The sequence below is a fragment of the Misgurnus anguillicaudatus genome, chromosome 2, assembly GCF_027580225.2.
Source record: "Misgurnus anguillicaudatus chromosome 2, ASM2758022v2, whole genome shotgun sequence".
NCBI lineage: Eukaryota > Metazoa > Chordata > Actinopteri > Cypriniformes > Cobitidae > Misgurnus > Misgurnus anguillicaudatus.
The window spans coordinates 24,560,478-24,584,144 of NC_073338.2; the positions used below are offsets into that span (position 1 = coordinate 24,560,478).

The window sequence follows — 23,667 nt, forward strand, 5'->3', positions numbered from 1 at the left end:
CTTGTTATTAAGATAACACTGGTAATTAAGATATAGAAGAAGCAGGCGACATGGAGCGACGCACTTAATATTTATCTGAGTGAATTATCCCTGGGCAAATACTGCAAGGAAATACAGCCTACACAAGAGAGCCTACAGTCTGCATATGGTTATATCTTCTTTATTTAGTAATCACATTAGGGCTTTTCAAACTGTGTGTAACCCTGGGTTATCTCCGTTCTTAACCCTGCTTTTAACCCTGGGTAAAGGAGTGTTTCACATTTGTAATTTAGAAACAGGGTTATCCCTGAAATTAACCCAGGGTTATGAAACCCTGCTCTGAATGTTGTGACAAGCGGTTATTTAAAGCGACAGTGCGCTATTTTAATTTAGTCAGTTTGACACTGCTTTTTATACAATCATGACTGTTTATACCAGAAATATGCAAATAAAAGGTTAACCCTGGGTTTAGGAATGTACAGTGTGAAACATCAGATTATGAAAACCCAGTGTTATCTCTTAACGCCTGGTTAAGAACGAACAGTGTGAAACGTGAAACAGATAACCCGGGATTTCGTTAACCTGGGGTTTAGAATAACCCAGGGTTAACAATTTCAGGTGTGAAAAGCCCTATTCTGTTTTTCTCACAAGTTTGTTGTTCATTTTCGATAGGAGATTTGCGGAAAGCAACAAAACGGGGGTGGTTATAAGGTGAAGCTGAGTCGGTCCGCCACCTTGTTCATGTACCCAAAATGGTGTTGATGAAGATAAACATATTTGTACTAAATGCTGCACAAAACGTTTTTAATACACAAGAAAAACTATAGTCATGATAAGATTTCGCCACTTGCTGTGCATCGTGTAAAACACCCTTAAGACAAAGCCATCTCTTGTAAGTTGCGTTGCTAAGACTTTTAGCATTAAGGGCTCGAGCCCCGAATGATTTTAATCTAGCACTGAATGTTTTTGGCCTGTAACAATTAAGCCACTGAATTTAGGAAAAATGGCACAAATAAAGTAAATATTGGTTGTTTAAAATTAGTAGGCTTATGATTGTTAATATCTGTCTCCCTTCCCTCATGCACAGCCCCCTGAGAGTCACTGTCATATAAAAATAATCAAACAAGTCTGCTTTATCTTTGTCAGAACACAAAGAAAGGTAACTTTTAGGGGCTCTGAAACTCTGTTACGGAGGAAATTATTGTAACCTACATGCAATAGTCCACTGACATTTAATGACAGACATCAGGTTTGCTTTGATTTATGCTCAACACTACGAAAATACATAAAGCAAAGCCTCAAAGCAAGCCCTAAATACAATATAGCTAGATCTAAATCCAGAAGATGTAACAGAAAAAAAATTAAGCTTATTTTTCTTACCGCACTGGCAGATAAATGTACAAAAACTCACTTAAATATTATTTCCCAGGAAACAATACATTGTATGTAAATGCATCTTATTTTAGGAATTTTTACACTTTGACTGAAACTAAGAACAAATACCAAGGCAAGCATTCTTTGCTGTGTATGGGGTAGAATACATGATAAAAATTGTCTTTCTGAATTGTGGATCTGCATGGCGAAAACCTTCAGAAATCCATACAAATACTGCGTCTCTGATGTTAATTAGTACCTACAGAGTAGTGTTACATCCTTTATATCTCCGAAGAGTCTTTAGTTTTATCAGATTTATAGTCTGAGTCAACACTTTATACAACACTGACTGGATAACATATGATTCACAACATGTTCGTGTTGTTTATATAATATGCACTTACGTGCCTATTTCCAACATAAGACAGAAGCTTTACTACCGCATGCAACTCATGACCCGGTTGGGACTTTTCAGTGAAATGCAGCGTTAAACAAACGCAACACACGCAAAACTCTGCTGCCACCCCTGATAAACAAACTATATCAGTTGTTTCCATAATGCTGGCTTTCTTCTCCTTACATCCATAAAACACACTTTAAAGTGTTTGAATCCCCCCCACCGTATAAAGCTTCCATATCATGCCATTTCTGCTTATCTCATGTTAATCTTGAGTACCTGTAGCGTAGTATTGCATCCTTCATACTGTATCTCCAAAGAGTCTTTACCCAGCTAGCAAAAAGTCGCCTATTAGACGTTGAATAGACGTATACCTTCAACGTCTAATTTTGGTCCACTGAAGTTTGAAAATGAAAATTGAAAAGACGTCAAATTTGTCCAACTTTTCAACGTTGAAAACGGGTCGATCTTCAATGGCTAATTACGGTCCAATGAAGGTTGAAACTGAAAATTGAAAAGACGTCAAATTTGTCCAACTTTTCAATGTTGAAAACAGGTCCCCTTTAACATACCAAATAACATTTTATAAAATGAAACAAAGCTTTAAAGGGTTATAATAACTTTAATAAAACAGCACATTTTAAATTGTGCAAACAGTCAAGTAACCAACAGATTTCACAGTCTGCAATAAACAGGTCGGTCCAGTAACCAACACAGAGTGTAATAAACATATACCAACACAGATTTTAACATAGGTCAGTCCTATAAGCAGTCCAGAGCTTTCTGTAATCTGGCGGTTGGTTGGGCTTCTCTCTATGATGATGGGTGGAAGATTTGCGCCACATTCATGCGCCTCATTCTTCTTCTTTCGGTTTTATGGCGGTTGGCAATTATCTTTAATGGTGCATTACCGCCACCTGGTGGGGTGGCGTAATTATAGCATGAATCCTCATTGCACCTCAATCACAGTTTCATATTTTTTATAACTTTGACAGAATATGTAAAACTCTTGTTAGGTAATTAGTTTTCTCTGTTGTTTTAGCATGTATAACAGATTATCTAGCTGTCTTAGATTATGAGTTGAAAACATGGTCAGTTGAAAACACGTAGTCAAACAGTCCAGTCAAAACTACTTAGTTGAAATCACTTCGTAAACCAGTCCAAGGCGGACCGACTTATTTTCAACCATATTTCAACGTTGAAAGACGGTAATTGTTTACTGGGTAGCTTTATCAGATTTATCAAAGACAGATCATCTCTACTGATCATTTCCGGAAAAACACGACCCTCTCGAGGTTTACCGAGCAAGCAACACACACAAAACATTATCTCTGGAGAACTTATGATTCACTACATGTTTGTGTTGTTTACATTATATGCACTTACGTGCTGATTGCCAACATAACACAGACATTGGATGCAGTTTTACTTACTGCCTGCGAGTCCTACCCAGTCTCCTGAGGATGCGTATAAATAGCACAAAGTGTAAAACTCGTGCAATAGATACGACAAATTCCACTTTGGCGTGCATATGATATGCAAGTCCTTCCCATTCACTTAAACGGGGCATCTTTTTTTGTCGTTTTATTTATTGGTTTCTCAATTTTTTTCTGTTTTTTGAACTATTTTTGCTTGTGTTTAGGGTTAGATTTTAGATTTGCTTAATGAGGTTATTTAATATACAGGTTTCTCCATGTTTTTGTCCATATTTAAGCCATGGTCGCTTGGAGTTGGGGTTAGAGTTGGGGTTTGGGTTAGGATGTCATTTTTATGTAACAAAAAGTTGTTCTAACCCTAAACCCAAGCGAAAACGGTAAAAAAATAGCAAAAAAAATTGAGAAACCAATAAATAAAACGACAAAAAAAGATGCACCGTTTAAGTGAATGGGAAGGACTTGGGTATCATATGCACGCCAAAGTGGAATTTGGCGTATGTATTGCACGAGTTTTACACTTCATGCTTTTTATACGCATCTTCAGGAGACTGGGCTTGCGAGTCATGAACCGGTTGGGAACGCCACATTTCAACGAAATCCAGCATTAAACATAGACACACGCACAACTCTGCTACTACGCCGGATAAACAAACTATATCCATTGTTTCCATAAGGCATATATTTTACTCACAAACAACAACACCCTACTTCGGTGACGTTGATTTTGTGTCAGCTCTTGGTTGGTGTGTGCGTGCGTAGGTGGCCAGTTCTACAAGAATGATATTAGACCCAAATACTAATACTAATAACTTAAGATATTACAGTGTGTCATTATTTTGAGATAATACATCAAAATGGAGGAGAAATTAACATTTTGAAATGTGTTAAATAATAAGATAAAATCTCTGAATAATAGCTTGTGTTGTGGATTATTTTAATTTGACATGAAGGAAAACAAGCTTCCTCAGCACAGACATTTATGGCTTTTCAAAGCTATTTGCTTCATGTACACCCTGCAGGCATCATGATGATTTCTTATTCTGTTTTGTTTGGGACAGTCGAATGATTTATCATATCTTGAGTGTAATACCCAGTATTGAATTTCAAATCCAGACCAGTGGTTCAGCTGGAAATGTTACGTATAGAAAAGATAAACATTGTGGAATTGTACTATATTTACGGCATGGAGTTTGTTTAAATGGCATTTATTAATCTGCAGTGTGTTGTAAACAGTGAATCAAATCACTCCCTGTCTTTCTTAATCATTATTTGGCTTTGGAAAGTAAAAAGATGCGTTTAATTGTGCATCTCTGTCCTCTTGAGTCTGAGATGCAATGTAACACTGGACTCTAATCTCATATTCACAGAGCTATTGGCCCATCCAGATGAAGCCCAAGAGAACAGCTTGGATGCTGATGTACCAGCGTTTGAAGGTCTGAACGCACACAACCAACGCAAGACCATGAACAATTGCTTTCTACGCAGGCCATTAACAGCCGTGGTGAGATGGGAAATGAAAGACAAATGTTGTTTATTAATTTGGCTGAGAATGAATAAGGCATCAATTCCTTTGTAAAATGTGTACATTACAAATGGACAGTGTTTAATATATAAATAATTAATTAATTCACACATCTCCATGCAGTTTATTCAGAATGACTGAAGCTTTGCGTCTGTCTGCAAAGTTTCATCTTGCTTGCTATTTGCAGTGTCATTATTTGTTTTGTGAACTTCTTTGTTTGGTACCTCACCACAAGGTTATGCACTGACGGTTTGCTTTATAAGCAAGTATATCAGCAAGCATGTGTTGTACACTCTTAAAAATGCTGGGTTATTTCCAACCCACCCCGTTGGGTTGTAATTTAGCCTGTGCTGGGTTGTTTCAACTCAAATTGCTGGGTTATTTTAACCCATTGTTGGGTCAAATATAAACATTTACCCAACGGCTGGGCTCGAACCTTTTTAACCCAACTGTGGGTTGAAAATAACCCAGCATTTTTTTTTTAAGTGAAAACAATTTATCCTTGAACCTTTTGTCATACTTATTAAAATGAGAATTATCAAGTATATTAGCATTGCATTTACTAAAAGAAAAAAGTCCTTCTCTGCATTTCTTATTATTGTACTCACTTGGGATAAATATTTTATGTATCATGAGTGCATTAAGACCTGACCCCTAGTGTCTGCAGTAGTGCTTAAGCATACTTCAGAGTTAGAGTAGATATCAATACCACACATTATGCTTGTCTACAACAGTGCTTACATGAAATATCTGGCCACCATCCCATCAAAGCAGCGATATGAGAAGTGTTTCGCATTTCAGTATGTTAAAGAAACAAGCTTTGAATGATGATCAAACAACAACTGCAGAAGCTGTATTTGCAATACAAATGGTCTACCAGCTACCCCATAAAATGTGCATGATGCTACTGTATGCATCAGCAACATAGAGTACAGTATAAAGCAACTGGTTTATTTATTCTTGAATATGAATACTTGACCCCACAGAAAGTAATTGAAAAGGTTTGATCAGGTACAACTAGATCATTATGGTAATAAATAAAACACCACACACCTTTCAAATGTCCCACAAAGTGCCCAGAGAAATAAAGCGCTGTAATCCAGAGGTCCGGTCGTTATCGCCGCAAACTCTTCGGCATACACTCTCTTTCACTGGTCTTCTCTTCAATCACTCGCTGTAATGCGCTCGCCCTCTCACTCCCGCTTTAACTTGCCCTCACACTATCTCTCCTTCTCTCTCTCATCTGAGCATTGTGCAGAGCTCTGTGAAAACAGAATGAGGGGGAGAGCAAAGCGCTCAGCTGAATTCAGTATTCACCCCTGCAGTGTCAAGGGGACAGAGCAAAGAGAGAGAGAGAAAGAGAGGCTTCAATCAGCCTCTATGATGTTGGGGCGCCGTAATGTATACACACGCTTTCAGAACTGTCCTATCCCTTTTAGAGATCCTCTCCTATTAAATTGCCGGATTAATGCGGGTCCCACCAGTGCTAAACATAGTCCACGCAGTCAGCTTTGCTTTGATACCCTCAAGGGATGTAAAGCTTTATAATGAGCCAGCCGAGAGATTCGCGTCACATTTTGATATTTTCACCTCGCATGCAAATGTTGCATGTAAGGATATATCTAGATATTACAAGGTGGTTAAACATCTTTTTAATTAAGCTCTGAAAATACTGCGTATGCAACCATTTTAATAGAAACACTCCATCTGTTGAACAATTAATAACTTTTGATGGGTGAGTTCCCTGCTTGTGGATTGACCCATTTAAACATTTGAAGACATTTGAAGTGCAAGTCTTTATAGAGAAGTTGCACTGAGCTACATAATAAATATTTTATTTGAAAAGCTACAAATTTTATGGGAAAATATAACAGTAGTAGACTAAGCTATGTATTAGCTCTTAAATAAAATATGACAGAAAATATTTGCTGAATAAATATAAATAATATTCACTCTAAAAATAATGGGTTGTTTTAAATAAAGACAAACCTTACGGTTGGTTTAAATGAACATAGAAGATGTCCATATTTGACCCACCCTAGCATTTTGGGTTAAAACAATCCAGAAAATTTTAATTTAAACCAGCGCTTGTCTTTGTCCATATTTTATCCAACCATGGTTTGAAAAACAAACAACCCAGTAAACCAACTGTAACCTTTTAATTGATTAATTTGTTATTTAATTAAACATTTTGCAGAGTTTCACATTTGCCTATTGGAAGACATGACTTTGCACTTTATAAAATGCTGGGTTATTTTCAACCCAGCGTTGGGTCAAAAAAGGGATGAGCCCTGCAGCAGAATTAACCCAGAGATTAAATGTTTATATTTGACCCAACAATGGGTTAAAACAACCCAGCATTTTTGGTTAAACAACCAAACTTTTTACCCTTTTTACTCCAAATGCTGGGTTGGAAATAACCCAGCATTTTTAGAGTGTGATAAATACACTGTAAAAAAATTAGCTGTAATTATGCAGCTGGTTGCCAGTAAGATAAAGATTGAAAATGTTTCTTTTTTCATTTAACTTTGAACAAACTGTTGCTAGTAAATAACATAAATGTAAAATCTACAGTAAGCTACTGGCAGCTAGTTGCCAGTAATACCCAGTAATACTAGCCTGACTTGTCATACTCAATTCTAGTCAGAATTTGAGTCTGATACCGCTCCATTGAGCTAATTATGAGGCGTGTCTCAACCGAAAAATTCCTCTGCACTCAATTGGATAGACCTACGACCAATCAGAGCAACGGAGTGTGTAACGTATGTTGAAATGTTGTCTTTTGCAGCCTGACCGAACTGCTAGTTATTTCGCTACAATGACACTAACATTGTGATTATACTGAGTCTGAGTTAGCGAACGTACATCAACACCTACTATGTTTACAACATTTCGTTTATATCACAACATTAAGTATTTACTAAGTCATACAGTCAGACTATCCGTTACCATTTGTACGTTAGGTGAACTTCATCCACGACGATACCCATTACGTTGGCTTGAAAATATTGGAGCCTAGCATGTCCCTCCACTTATTCAGCAGCCACGATTCCGGGCTAGTTATAAATTACTTGAGTTACACCTTTGCCTATTGGAATATATGATTATGGTAAATATATGTAAAGTATATACAGTGCACAAAAAATGATGGATTGTTTTAACCAATGGTTGGTTAAAATATGGACAAACCCCATTCGCTGAGTTAAAAGAACCTAGAAAATGTCAATACTTGACCCAACATGAAACAACCGAGCATTTGTTTCATGTACTTGATGTGTCACCAGTTTTGACAGTCACGTAAACACACACACAACCACAACAGAATATATTAAAGGTCCTGTTCTTCCTGTATTTTTGTAGCTTTGATTGTGTTTACAGTGTGCAATATAACATGTCTTCATGTCTCACGTGTAAAAAAAAATGCATCCTTTTTCACACAATTTACTTATATGTATAACGCTGTTTTCACTGTCCTAAAAACAGGCCGATGTCATCCTTGTTTTATGAAGTCCATTATTCAGAAATACGTATCGAGTTGTGGTTGTGTAGCTTGTTTAGTGTGTTGTGATTCAACAGCAGCTTAGCTTAGCAGAGCCGTTTAGCTGGTGACTGACGTATTCCTGTGGGCGGAGTTTAGTCAAAACTCTTATTGACATCATTCAACCGGAAGTTATGTAGTCCAAAGCGACGGTTCACTGTTGGCTTTGAAAGGGGAATTCTGTTAAAGAAAATATATCGCCTGGCAGTGAACTTTGAGCTTTATCATTATTTATGTCATTACAGCAACATTAGACACTAACTAAAGTTTGAAAAATGAGATCAGGAAAACCTGACCTCTAATAGTATTATATTAATAGTAATGGTTTAACATTAGTGTATTTTAATAGTATGCATGGATTATAAATTATACATTTATATTTTCTTCATATTACTTTGTATTGTACATCCAGTGGTGAAAACCCTTGGGGCGATTATCATATCATACCATACCTCAAACTGTGTCCATCTGAAGCAACTCAGGAAATTTCAATTGAAAAAAGCACACATGCTTTAAGAGAATTTCAAAGAACCAAAGAAGCATTCAGCCTGAAGCAGACAGGATTAATAAGAAGTGCTTGAGGTAGACTGATTAGTTTTCAGTATATAAACAGCTAAATGGGCTTTAAAGCCATCTATGGCTAATGGAGTAAAAGTCTGCTGACAGATTCAGGCTGAGATCCAGAACGCATATACACAGGTGCTAAATACCTCTTCCTACAACATAGTATGCAATTAAATAAGGCACTATTATCTTCTAATTGGACCATTCACTGAGAAAATCCTGGTGCTGCCTGACGTTTACTTACTACCTACATATGCAAAGTCATTGAGCACACTAATGGCGTAGCTGAAACAAGTCAAGGCACTAGGGCGATACAGAGTGGGGTTATTTGTGTTGCAGAGTTTTCTCATTGCGAACACTTTACTTTAATTTACTGGTGGTCAGACATTGGCATGAATCCCTGAATCTGATCATCCTCAGAGCAGATGGCATGGCAACCGTCCACCCCGAGTTAAACTAAGAGATAATCCACACAGCACATGGTGGGCTATAACAGAAAATACTCTTTCTGAAGGGGGAGTCCAAGTGATGGACTAATATACAGTAGACTTTAAAGCTGGAGGTTAACACTGTATCTTAAGGGGTTTTCATGCACCCTCCATGTGATCTTTTAGCCTCTTTTAGCCTGTTCACAAATGTAAGATGTTAAACATCAAAATAAATCAATTGTAAAAGCGTGCAACACTTACCCCTGGTTTCACAGACAAGGCTTGAGGCTAGACTCAGACTTGAAAATAACTTGCAATGGCAGATCTTAAAATATGCCAGTGCCACTGATTTGTCTTAAGATACACACCAGTAACTTTGGCGTGTTCTTTAAAGATGCTTAAACATCTTAATTTAACTAAGGGCTAATCCTGGCTTTAGCCAAGCCTAGTCTGTGAAACCAGGTCTTCGTGATCTGATTAATAAAACCACATTCAGGTGATCCAGCTTGATCTTGTAAAAATGTGGACTTTTTAACAAGGTGAATAATAATGCCCCACCCTAAACTCAGCATCACAGGAGCCCAAGTAGACCACACTAAAACAGTGTGAGATTTACAAATTGATCCGAAATAGTCCCTTTGAGTTTGAATTGTTGGATTAGTAAGGTTTAGTTGATTGACTTAAAACAATGAAAATTCTGCTCTAAACCTCAACTATTTGAAACCTCCCTTATTAAAATTTGGATTTATATCCGAAGGCAACTTGAAAACCTGACCTCACGTAAATGCGTAGTGACGTAGAGAGGTCACGTGTTACATTTATGAAACGCACATTTGCGGAGCATTGTAAACAATAAACTGACACAAAGACATTAATTAGTATCATTCCACATACAACAACGTCGGAACGTTCCTCTTTCTCAACACTTGTAAACACTGGGGTGTAGTTTTGCATTCGTCCTCTGTGACCTCTTGACATCATGACGTATTGCGTGAGGTCACGCTGGCGTATCACAGGACCGGACCTAGACGAGAAGTTGTGGTTTAAAAGTGTATATTTGTTCTTGTCAAAAATGACAAACGTTTCCCTAGATAAGACCCCCACGCCTCGCCTGGGATCGTTCACAGTCCCCCGAAACTCCGTTGAAAAAAACCGTTAAGTGTTGAGTTAAGTATCAAGTGTTGGGCTCTACTAAAGTCCATTAAAATGAGAAAAATCCTGCAATGTTTTCCTCAAAAAACATAATTTCTTCTCGACTGAACAAAGAAAGACATCAACATTTTGTATGACATAGTGGTAAGTAAATTATCTGGATTTTCTATTAAGAAAATTGACTATTCCTTTAATTACAATGTTGTTAAAATGCTAAAAACAAAGTTGTGACTGCTGAGTTAGCGCTATATGCTAGGCTGCCAAGTTCTACTATTGACATTGCAGTTACGTTTTGCAGGTCCTTACTGAAACCCCCCCACACAAACTTACGGCTCAGAAACGTCCATTAACAATCTCCAAACAATTGGTTATTCCTCAAATTCTTTATCTTCGTCTAAAACAGGCTTTAACATAAGGGGCTCTATCTTACACCCGGCGCAATGCAGCGCAATGCGCGACGCAAGTGTCTTTCGCTAGTTTCCACCCTAATTTTCACGTTTAGCGCCGCGTTGTTTAAATAGCAAATGCATTTGCGCCCCCTTTGCGCCCATGGGCGTTCTGGTCTGAAAAACGAGGTGTGTTCAGGTGCATTGTTGGCGCGTTGCTATTTTGAGGCAACTAAAATAGACTACGCCATTGACCAACAAAAACCTGGTCTAAAGTCTAAAGTCAATGGCGCAATATGTTTTATGTTATTTAAAGAACGCATTAGTAATATGCGCCTATAAACGGGAGGACAAGGCGGGTTTGCTTATCACAACGTACATAAATGCGCAGCAGCACAAAAATGCTTTTAAATATGAAAGATTAAAGGATTGAATTTAAGAGATTATTATTGAGTCTCTTGGACATATTTATAAATGAGGACTGATTATGAGACGTTAGAAGGCGCAAAGAGCTGCTTTACTTGCAGCCTGATAAGTAAATAAATGCTTTGCTTTAAACAAATGCATCTGTTTTTAAATGTTTTTTTTTTAATGCTACCTCACGGATTTATTGTATATGATGTACCTGTGGATATGGCGAGATGAGAAACATTTGTAAGTAATGCTTAAAAAAACTCTTTGCTAAAAAACCGCTGTCCAAAGTGCTGAAACGTGAGGAGAGCCGTTTGTAATTTCTTTATCTCCTGTTTGTTACAAATAAAGTATTTTTAGCGTACAAACCTTATCTTACATACTTGTAAATTATGCTTTGATGATATTGGATAGCCATACATTTAAAGCAATTACAAGCCTGCTTTTTACTTCCATGACTAAAAGAAAACAGGTTTTAAAGGTTTTAATAAAAAAATAACAATTTCAATATAAGGGAAAAACAACACAATTATTTAACATTAATCTTAAACTGGGGATCTTCTACCTCCGCTTAGTTTTTCAGTTTACAAAGTCCGTCATCTAAATAGGGATTAGACATAGCGCCAGCGCAACTTGCTTTTAAAGGGAATGAGAGCTGTGACTCTCATTGGTTTACTGCACGTTACGCCCAAAATACTCCCATTACAATAGGACCTACCCTTTTCGATCATGCGCTCGGCGCAAAAACGATTTTTCCCGTCGTTAAATTAGCAAAAGTGGATTCGGACACGCCCATTTAGACGTTGCGCTGTGCGCTTTAGACAATGCGCTTAGATCGTTAAAATAGGGCCCAAGGTCTGTACACACACAAAGAGCTACTGAAGGAGCTGCTCTGTTAAACAGCCAATCAGAGCACAGCTCAACATTAATATTCATGACCCTTTCAAATAAGGTAATAATAGAACATTTTATTCTAAAGGCAAATCCTAGGGTTGTAAATGGACATGTAAAACTGTCTCTGGATAATTTTTGCACTTAATAAGCCACATACCCTCTATGTAGATATCAGAGAACAATTTAACACATTATTTTAATGCATTCTTTGGCACCTTTAAGCAAAAAGCGAAGCTTTTAGATTTATGTTTTAATGTATTTTAGGTGCCTAAAAAAGGGTTTAGAAAAAATGCATTTAATTCGATATGTGTAATCAAATAAAAAAGCAACTTCTCAAAAACATGAATCTGGATGTTACAATATTTTTTTTACTGGGAAAACAAGACAGAAAACCCGATTAAGAAAATGATTTGCAGTGTACTGCATGTCATTTTGAGTGATGGAGATAAGCACGGTTTGTGTCTGTGTGTGTGCATGTCTTTTTTGTTTAGGGAGCAAAATCTGGCCCTGAGCTATAGCCACAATAACAGACCTTTGGCTGTTATTTTTATGCATTGACTTATTAATGCACATTATGAAATCCTTTATTGTAAAGCAAAGACTTCCTTGTCAGATACGCTTTGCCATACCCGCATTGGGGGATTCAGCATAAACTTATGACAGATGGGTGGGGACATCATCTGTATAAGGGTATTTGAAAGACAATCCTTTGCATTGGTGATGAAAAACCGCAAGTAATTTATCAAACGCGAGAGCAAAAACACAGTAATTTCAATATTTCCCCTGTGCTCAATGCATCAGATGGTAGCTGACACTGTCAGTTCATTTCTCTGGTGAGCAAAGATGCATATGGAGCGTGCTGTTATTCAGTTTCTCTGAGAGGAGATGGGCAGAGTTCAAGCACACTATCTGACAGTCACAGGAGAAAGGGGAGGAGACCACCTTCGGACCCTACAGTATCATGTGCAGACTGACTGCATACAGGGTGATAATTTGACCATTGAGGTACCATCATTGGAATGCATGAGAGAGCTCTTTTTTCTTCGTCACTCTATTTGCTTCCCTTCTCTTTATATCAAAAGCTATTTTAATTTGTTTAGGCCCCACGCCTTCACACACAGACTGCATCCATTCAGTCTCATAACCACACCACTTGACCGTGGCTGGCTGACCATCTTTTCGAGCGAGGTAAGGGACCTCCATGATGCTCCCCACTCTCAAACAGGGCAAATTATTCTTTATAGAGGAAGAGCTTTCAACTGACCTCATTTCTGCCCATACCCTTGGCTTACGGGATTACAGAGGAGGCCAAAATCCCTTCTCAATCCCTGCATTATTTTACATGACACTCACCTGAAACTCTCTAATTCTTGAAAAAAACATTTATTAAATGTGTTCATGGTGCAGAGGAAAGGTCATAAAAATGCAAGAGAATATAATTCAATGCTGCAACGGCATCAGTTGTCAGACTAAGCTATTTTTATAGCGTACAGAAATATTAATGTGTTGACGCCTGCCATTCACTGTGACACGTTCGGTGGAAATCAGTGAAATTACTTTCCTCCTTGAGCTGAAACCAATATAATACATTATAAAGATGTGGAATGGGCCCACACAGGGAGTTCAATCTAGCAGCGAGAGCTCAGGTTTCCCTAATGGATTGCTAGATATTGTGCTTAGACTATAGAGGTTATAGATGTATGGATGTAGACTGGAGACCTGATGATTCAGGCTGCTCGGATGCGACTTGATTTATACTAAGAGTAGAAATCGGGCCACTTTGAGGCAAAGCTTCATGACATAATCTTTCATTGAAACATATGAAACCCCTGCGGCAGTCAAGCAAAACAATAAAGCAGAGTATTACGGAGACTTAACACAGTTTATGATGCAGGACAGTGAAGCCTGGGTATTTTTGACATAAAACTAAATAGCACCGTGCAAAAGATGTCAATCTTTGAAGGTAAGTACTCGAAAATGATAAAAAAACACCAGATTTAAAATCCATTTATTCATCGTTTCGGAAATAAATATTGTATGCCTGAGATGCCCCGGGGACTTTTATTCTTTACTTGCAGCTCAGTCTTGTGACAGATACCCAGGTGGATGCAGTTGAGTGAATGCGTTCCTTCTCCCAACATGATGCCTTCGGGAAAAGTGAGAATTGCAGAAGGGCTAAAAATGTTGGGTAACCATGCATAGTCTCTTATTCTTTCTTGCCTCCCTTCTCTCCTAGTTTAATAGAAAATATACATAGTGGATGACACATCCACACTTTTTTATCGTACTGTATACATTTTATCAATCCATGCTTTACCTGGGAATGACACCCATGGTGGTTGGCTAGCGCAATGCGATACTATTTGAGCTGAAGGAACACAGAATACTAAACATGTACAAACAAAGCTGTACACAATTATGAAACAACAACTGTGAAAAAACATATTATTAAAATTCAGTAGCAGTGGGGCGATTGTTTCATTCAGGTGGCGTATCCTGCGGCAGTGAGGTGGCGGGCTGATGATGGTACACACACAGCAACCAGGGCTGACCAGAGAAACAGTGAAGACAAACAGTCTCTTTCAGTCGATGCATAAAGCTGATGCCTCATGCATCACAATGAAGCATGAAGGAATTGAGACAGCACATAACAACTTACTACCCATCATCCCCATGTTGAGCTCATCACATGCCAGTGTATTTGTGTGACACATTGTACAAAAGTTAAAGAACTTTCAAAGCAAACAGGGGAGACGAACACGCCAAGGGGAATATCGTAACATGCGGCTAAGCATAGATAATTGCCTTTGGCTGGCTACGAAATAAGGACACTTTGGATACCATGGGGGACACATCGGCGACCTCGTGGTGACTACACAATTAAATTAGCCATCTTGTCACCCCTTTTGTAGATAATTTCACAATGTGGACGTTGTGCAACGCATGTGTTCTGGAAAAGGCTTTATTGTGGAGTCCTGAATATTGACTGAGATAAATGGGCAGCAGAAGAAGAACTGCAGGTCTGAGCGCTGCTTCCTTCAACGCTGTGATCAGGGAATTATTCAATAGCAAATTAACCTTACTGCTGTGGAAAGAAAACTACCATGTACAAATGCACACATCGATGCACTGTGGTTGGTCTGATAGTGTCATCAAAGAGGATGTCAGCTTATTCAGTTGGGTAAATATTGCAGCTGGCTGGTTACAATTGAGGCCCAATTATATGGTGTAGATGCGGAATGACCCGAATCTCTGCTGTAGGTAATGAACCACGGCTCATGAATGTCAGATGAACAGATTATTGTATATTATTTCTGTTCAATTGATTTGCATGGTGCTTTTATACACATAGCTCTAAAGCAGCTTCATGAAGCTGCAGTCTGCAGCCTTTCTTTTTTAGTTATAAATGAACAAACATCTGTTGAGCTTGTGCTACAGTAAAACAGTGTTAATATCAGCAAGGATTAAATTAAATACTGGAGCAGAGATGGCTTTTCCAATGTATAGGTAAGGCATTTAAGTTGAAACATTTACACTTTTGTTTAGTAAGAACGGACTCGGCAGATATTACTTGTTCAGATTACATTTTTTTTTCAGATTAATAACTATTAGAATGTACTTTTAATTGTCATGTCGATATATAATGACAGATCTGCTCTGATCACAGGCATCATATTCATCCGAACAGAGTAGCACAATGCACATACAGAACATTACTCTGCAAATAACTGAAATTTTACAGTTTAAAAATAGATGGCGATAGACAGGCCAAAACTAGAGACTGCAGCTTTAAGTTTATACATTTAAAGGTGACATAGAATGATTGAACGGAGTATTTATCCTTGTTCTGTGATGTGACATGTCGACAAATTTTTTTGTTTGGGTCTGTAATGCCTTAAAAGCCTCTCTCAGATAGCTCTATTAGGGTGGGAGATTTTAAACAAGTGGTTTTGCACCTATTTGGCTCCCCCTACTGGCTTAACTTGCAATCTCATTACTGATTGGCTGACTTTGCTGCCACTCAAAAAATTTTGCCAATTATTTTAAAGTGGAGGGGCAGTTAGATGCCTGTGATGTCATAAGCATCAGTTTTTCAGATTGGGCCGTTTTCTGGCTGACATTTCTAAAAGAGGAATTTCTATGAGACTGAGATGTTTAGCATGTTTAGCACTTTTTGTATGTTTGTGAATGTGGGTAGACTACCGTTATTCAACAAAGACAATGTAAAAATGGTTTTTCATTCGCTGTCCCCTTTAAGAATATTATAAATGACTAGACTGTATACTGCGTATAACCACTCAGACAGACTTATAAAAGATTTTGTTTACCTTAAATTTTGTGAGGAATGCTAAAAGGCAGAAGGTTTAAATGTTAAGAAATGAACTCTTTCCCCGCCATTGATGAGTTAACTCGTCAATTATGAGAAAACGCTTCCCTGCCAATAACGAGTATTTCCGGCTTTTACGCAATACCGCTATTAAGTTGCTTTTACGCAACTTTTACAACCCGGGAGTAACACGTCACGTGAAAGAGAAAGAATTCAGTGTATGTTTTTGAATATCGCTATGAATCTGATCTTTATCAAAAGTCATTCACAAACAAATTTATTATCTCAACCTAGCCATATTTGAGAGGTGATAAGAAGAGAACTAATTAAGGTAGGATGAAATGTTTTTTTTGTTTGTTTTTTTTTAAAGCAGAGAGCTTGTTCTTTCATTTGATATATTGTATGCTTATACATTTAAAGAAGAACTTTTTCTGGAAGGCATTAAACTTTGGTGAAAATCATAAAAAATGCTGGCGCTGGCTGGCAACAAAAACGCAGGTGGGGAAAGAGTTAATAAACAAGTTGACGCAGAGAATATAAAATGGTGCATTACTTAACTAAACAGGTGATATGTTATTTAAAGAAGCACATTAGCTATTTGAAACAATCCTATACTACAAGGCAGTTTCTGAAAAAGCAAGAAATCCCAGAGGCATCCTTACAAATATATTAGGGGTGTGCATTCTGAAACACAGCAATGACACTGAAATATTGAATATATGCCAGTGCAAGCTCTCTTCAGTTAAAACAGCTCAAACATTTTGGTCTGAGACTTAAGCCAGGTCTGGGAAACCACCCCCACATTGTTTGTCAGAATGTATTGCGATAGTCAAGTAACATTCTGATTCTGATTAGGGTGTTTTTAATAACATTAATTATTTTATAAAGTAATAAAGTTTTTTGTGCCAAATACTGTTTAGATAAAATTAAATACTTTTTTAAATACTATTTTTTTTAATAACTATATAATCTGTTCTTTACAGCTTCATGAAATAGGTTCAATGTTTAGTTTTTAAGAATACAAATTTGTAGTGTGGCTATTACTATTTTTCAAATGTGTAGGTTGACTGTAGTAAAATTGATTACGTAAAGCTTGGCAGGCTGTAGCTGCTTCCAACACTGCTTTAGGTCAGATATGATATGAGTCTGTATCACTGATCTATATAAATGACTTTCTCTGTTCAGAGAGGGTGGGGTCTCATTGACTGCAAAAATCTTGAGCTAAAATCATCCAGTTTGCAGTGTATCGATAACACAGGATTAAAAAAATATTAAACAAGGACATATTTATTATTAAGCAGAAATTATTTTGATTATACAGTAGTATTATATATAACTATATTGTATTGAAATTCAGGGTTTGCCATGCATCATCTTGCTCTGTCAGGGGCGTAGCCAGAATTTTTCTCAGGGGTGGCCAGGTAAGACCCAGTGATTATATTGGGGTGCCCAAATCACTAGAGACATAATTTCTATAAATTCTACATAATTTATAAATACAAAAGAAGGAAAATGTATGCTGAAAAATTCTAAATAAAACTGCTGGATTCAATTAAATCTGTGCTGAACTTTTGTTGCTGAAGTAACACTGCTCTACAGATGCACAGATCAGCTCCAACGTCACAGAACCCCGTTATAATTAATTATACAACTGACACCCATGCACCAGAACCCTCCCACTATAGTCTCATAACCTTCGTAACAGACACGATATGGAAATTATTATGTTTTTAAATGTACATGTATTTAAAGTTATTGAGTCTGTCACACACATAAAGCGCATCAGACCAGTAAATTATTACATGCCCAGAACTTTTAAAAGCATTTACAGTTTTTAGAGAATGTAATGAAATTTCACTGTCAGTGGTTGCATCCACTGGCGACCCACCAATTAATCATGCTATTTTTAATTACCATACTTGACCCACCCGACCAGCAGACAATCCACGCATCTTAAGCTCCTAGACTACACGCACGCATACATTTGTCCCATTAAAAGCAGTTAGCAGCTGTTCAGCCAGCGCTACTGTACTTACTGCTTGCGTCAAAGAGCGCCAAAAACTTAATTTGGGAGAATCACTCTGGGCAGCGCGGCATCAAGTCAAGCACATTTTACTTCAAACTGCTTTGCCCAACGGGGTGGCCCTACGTCCCTGACAACAGTGTAAATGCTTGAAAAAAATCTTCATGTTTTTATATCTATACGCAGTCAGTATTTCTCTTTTAAGTTTGGAAGTGTCAATAAACAGCAACACTCTCCAATAAACTGGCAAACTTCCAGACTTCCAGAAAAGAGTGACTTTGAGCTGTTTTCTAATTCTAGTCACAAAATTTCCTGTTAATTCAACACAATGTTTGGGCATACCAATATACAGTCGCACCATTTATGACATCATGTGCAATCCAGTCTTATGTTATAGATCAACAATCTGCATATGCATTAAAAAAGAATTATAGTAACATATCTGTTCGTTGAGGAAGTGGTTAACTGTAATACAAGAGATTGCAACATTTGTATTCAACTAGCTTGGGCAGATCCGTGAGGCATTCAATGATGGGAAATGTCTTCTGCTAAGCATGGGCTCACCTGTCATGTACGTAGCCCATCTTCTTAGTATATATCCACCTGTTTTTTACCCTGCTGCACAAGATCTAGGTCAAAAGTATAATTTTGCAGTCCATTAGGGCCAACATACTGCAGAATATAGCTTCAACCCTAATGAAACACACCCGAACGAGCCAAGAAAGGTCTATAGGAGTAGTCCTACTTGAAAATGACAGCATGTCTCCCTTATCTAATGGCGCTTTTCCATTGCATAGTACCCCATGGTTTAGTTTAGTTTGTGTCGGGGTAAGCTCACCTCACTTTGGCATGGTTAGCTTTTCTATTGAGTTTAGTATCACTACGTAGCGGGAGGGATTATAGGCGTGTCGTTATATTTGCGCTGCACACTGCTGTGACATCATACAAGTGAGAGCGTTGTTGTACATTCCCATACATTTATTTATTTCTCAGTCCACCACAAAATTAAAATTGGCCACCACAAACATATGTCAGTCGATGGCGCTCCGCTGAGCCTCAATAAAGTTAATGCATACGTGCACGTCGCGAATGTGCCGCCACAAACTGCAAGTATGGAAAAAAACTGTTTTGGTGTTCCTGGTTCTCAACCTGTGGATGTTTTAAAGGGAGTTTGGGAACTTATAGCAGAGCACAGATGACAACATGTTTGCTCGAGACAGCGCAAGCTAGCAGTAAGCTAAAGCTAATCTTTTAGTGATGACGCTGTTTGTGACGTTTCTTTCAGACCAATCAGTGATCTACAGTGTTTTTGTGTCACGTTTGGTATCAGCTCGGGTCGCTTGGAACCCCAACTGAGGTGGTACGAAAAATAGTATTGGGTACTACGTACTCCACCCAATGGAAAAGCTCCCAAAAGTAAGCTGACCCGACCCAAACTAAAGCAAACCAAACCCTGGGGAACTATGGAAAAGCGCCATAACACATATGATTCAGATCATCAGCTCATCAAGGGAGAGATCCATGAACAGAACTGGGTGTATCAGTTAAGGGAGACATACAAAATACGCAGAGCTGTGGGTCTCCTAGGACAAGATTGAAAACCACTGATCTAGGACAACAATCTGACACCTCTGATCTCGGCCATCTGTGGTGTACTTTAAAATAATCTTTGGATGGCCATCACTACTGTAAAGGAAGAAATAATGAGATTCTGAAAACCCAATTGACTCAATGACTGGCATACTGTAGTAGCATTATAGTATGTACAGTAGTATAGCCTACTATAAATATTTAAATCTACTAGTAGCATTATAGTAGATGTTTCCTCCTATATGCTAAACAAAGAGGCTAAAAACAGAACGAGCAAAAACACAAAGCTGAACTCATGCCTTCACTGTGCCCTTTAGACCAACATTTCACCCTGCATAAGAGACTGAAACTGTCACTGATCAATGCACAAATCAAAGCGTGACCTTATTACAGTTAAACCCCCTTTGATATTTCATCCACAATAGAAATAGACCCCCTCTGAATCACTGATTGCATGTAAATTGTAAAGTGTCACCTTACAGGGTCATCTTATCTATCAACATCCCTTTTTTGTTCTTTTTGACATTTGCATATCCACTCACACTTTAAAACATGTGATCTATCTGTACTGAATGTGAACATTATGATTCAAAAGATTGATAACATGTGCTTTATCGTCATTATTGGGTGGCACAGTGGCATAGTGGGTAGCACTGACCCACAGCAAGAAGGTCCCTGGTTAAAGTTATATTTTTGGCCATTTTGCCTTTAACAGTGAGTGAGGAGAGGACAGGAAAGTACAGAAAGGAGAGAGGGCTATGGGATCAGCAAATTACCACGAGTCGGGAATCGAATTCGGGTCGCCAAATGTGCAAAAGCATCACATGTCTGAGCGCTGCTCACTACACCATCGGCTCCGACCAGGAGGCCTTTTTGTGTGAAGTCTGAGTGTTGTCCTGTGTTGGTGTGGGTTTATTTCGGGAACTCCGGGTTTCCTCCCATAGTTCAAAATATTTGACAATTTAAAGGGGTCATATGATGAAAATGTTAGCATTGCCACTTTGTAGGTGTGGGCAAAAATAGGTAATTGAAATTTGGCTTTCATTATGATGTCATAAGGATATCTTATTAGAATAATACCGCCTCCTTAATCTGAACTCTCCAACCACTGCACTGCCGTTTAGTGCAGAGAGAAAGAGAGAGAAAAGAAGGACTTGACAGCACATTTGAGTTTGAATTACAAAAAACCACCATCATTGTGATCAGTGTTTGCACTTTATCCGCTCATTTGCATTTTAAAAAACACACCCAAAACGCTCAAACCTACAAAGTGGCAATGCTAACATTTTCATCATATGACCCCTTTAAATTGCCCTTCCCCCAGCATATGCATAGATCAACTTGTATGATTTAACCGGTTCTCGTCATGAATATAGCCATAGATGCTGGAATGGCAATATAAGTAAATAAAAATATCACCATTAACTAACACCAACATTAACTCTTTCCCTGCCAATGACGAGAATTTCCGGCTTTCCACAATACCCCCATTATTCACTCTTCCGCAACCCGGAAATATTGCCCTAGGGCAAACAGTTGCATGTCCATGTATGTTTTGAGGATCACTCTGAATCTGATCTCTATCAAAAGTCCTTCACAAAAATGGAATTATCTCAAACTTTAGTGTTTAGAAGAAACCTACATCTACTTGAGAGGTTATAAAATAACTAATGAAGGTAGGATGAAACTTTTTTTATTGAAAGCAGAGGGTTTGTTCTTTCATTTGATATATTGTTTATATATTTTAAGAAGAGCATTTTCTGGAAAGCATTAAACTTGTGAAAATCATGAAAAATGCTGGCGCTGGCTGGCAACGCTGGCAGGGAAAGAGTTAAGAAAAATTGGAAATCAAAGAAAAATTACAAATTAAATGTGTTTAATATGTTTTTAATATAAATGTTTCTCCTCTTGCATCTCAGATTATTCTCTCAAAGTAAAAGACTCAGAAACTGTAAGTTTTAGGTTTCAGAAAAGATTTCAACTACAGTGTGTCAATATTATTTTATATTATGCAATGGGGACATTTTCTTGACATTTATCCAAAACTAGACAGCTCTGTAAAACTAAATAATTCACCAGTAAATTCATGTTACAGCTCTGTCTTCTTCAGCTGCCTTTAAATAATTCTCACATATCTATATCCAATTAGCAGTTTTATGAGACAAAGTTGATAATTAACTAAATAAAGAAATAAAAACTTGAGAATTCAATTCTACTTAATTGCAACAAATGTTTACATATTTTCGCACACATAATGTATACATGTACTGTAGGCACACACACGCTTAGATTCATGCACATTTATCTTGCAATGGGTCCCCTGTGTACTTTGTTTTATATTGTGTATAGTGTATTGTATAGTGTGTTATATTGTATGTAAGTAGTGTCTTTAGTGTATAATGTGTGTGTGCAGATTTGTACAGATCTGTAGGCCTATGAAACATCAATAATCTGCAAATAGCAAAAAGGCACCTGGAGACTGCTCAACCAGAGTTTCATGTACAGTGACAATAAAGTTCTTCATCTTCTTAAACCTCCCAGCAACAACATTTTTCTCTGTGCATGACTCATGACAAGACACTTGGCTTAGTCAGAATAAGGCATATTCATTTATTCGACTTGTACAGGCGGAAAGACCACCTAAAAGCTTGTACAGTATAACACAAAAAGATAAAAATACATACTGTAGATCACATTGCCCTCAATCCATTGGCCTCAATGTTCTGGAGATCACTGTGAGATTTCTCTGACATTTTATTTGTTCTCACAGTGGTGGGCAAAAGTGTTAGAATTTTAAATGTGATTGATGTGGTCCAATCACCATAAAAATGGGAGCGCAAACATAATGGAATACTGATGGACACAAAGCACATCCACCAAGGTCAGGAACTCCTCTCATGCTACCCCCACATTTTCAAAGAGCAGCTGCTTTCAAACCGAATGCAATTGCACTACATTAAAGCTCTACCAATCATCAACTGCTGGCGTGTTTTAAATATTCATACAAATGAATTTGTAAAAGATATGATTTGTCTGTCACAGCAAATGGTCGAATGAGATCTACTTTGCATTTTAAATGGGATCATAATGTCGTGGTGTATGTTCTCTTTGCCAACCTTTCGCATGCCCGTGAGGTCTTGCATGCATCACGAAAGCTATATTTGCATACACTCTTGTTCACAGTAATAAATAAAGTGATTATTTCAAAATTTGATCACATAAAGCAGCAAGAGACTGGTTTATTAATTTGCCTTATACTGTATATAGTGCCTACTAAACAATTTAACAATTTCATTATTTGACTTCAATATTTTATGCTGTTACTATATAACTTCAACCATCTTTAATTAGTTATAATTATGTTAAGATTCAAGATTTAAGATTTTTATTTTTTCACATACTGTTCACAGTTATATGTCAAAATGAGTCGAAATGCGTACAGTGTAATTTTGAGCAACAACCAAAAGAAGGTACTGAATAAATGAAGACTTTGGTTTAATGAGGTTTTCATAAAATTAAGCCCTCATCTAGCGATCCCTATGCTAATCATTTAAATACCTAAAATGATCTTTTTTGTAAGTTCTCTAAGAAGTGTAGCCTGTCCAAATGCTTATCCTATACAATGATGCATGTTCATCCACATGCA

General features: G+C 37.6%; 1 protein-coding gene across 1 annotated transcript in view; it reads right to left on the reverse strand.

The window, feature by feature from the left end:
• cdh12a (cadherin 12a) overlaps positions 1-6,126 on the reverse strand; it is a 63,526-nt gene extending 57,400 nt beyond the window's left edge. The window contains exon 1 of the mRNA XM_055202070.2: positions 5,762-6,126. The gene's annotated coding sequence lies outside the window, so the exon portion shown is untranslated. The remainder of the gene's footprint in view (positions 1-5,761) is intronic.
• Between the last annotated feature and the right edge of the window lie 17,541 nt (positions 6,127-23,667).